Raw genomic sequence first — 462 nt, forward strand, 5'->3', positions numbered from 1 at the left:
TTTTAATCTGGTATGTACCCTTTTCAGCTACAGTAGGTTCATGTCCTTTTGGAGGTGTGGGCTCATCACTGATTTTCGTGCTTCTATATTTATGTTATACACATATGAGTGATTGCAAAGAAATGAATGCAGTCCTGTTACCTAATTCGCGAGAAGCGATAGCGGTAGCCTGCAGAGACCGACGTTAATTTCCACCCAACGCAGGTCACGTCCTTTAATCATGGATGTGGAAATCACATTATTTTCATCATTATCATAATTATCACTGAAATATCAGTGATCATGATATGAAAAAATTATGTATTTGCGCATGGCCGGGAATCGAACCCGGTCAACTGCTTGGAAGGCAGCTATGCTCACCACTATACCACCATCGCATAGAAGATATTGGCAAAGGCCACGCTAGAAATGGCGAAGATGCGGCCCATATCTTGCATTAGCCAGACTCCTTATATCTTAAGC

The 462-nt window shown here is 42.0% G+C and overlaps 1 non-coding gene across 1 annotated transcript; it reads right to left on the minus strand.

The window, feature by feature from the left end:
- Positions 1-305: 305 nt before the first annotated feature.
- Trnag-ucc lies at positions 306-377 on the minus strand. The gene has a single exon. It is a non-coding gene; the product is annotated as a tRNA-Gly (tRNA).
- Between the last annotated feature and the right edge of the window lie 85 nt (positions 378-462).

Source organism: Penaeus monodon, chromosome 29 (assembly GCF_015228065.2).
Source record: "Penaeus monodon isolate SGIC_2016 chromosome 29, NSTDA_Pmon_1, whole genome shotgun sequence".
Taxonomy (NCBI): Eukaryota; Metazoa; Arthropoda; class Malacostraca; order Decapoda; family Penaeidae; genus Penaeus; species Penaeus monodon.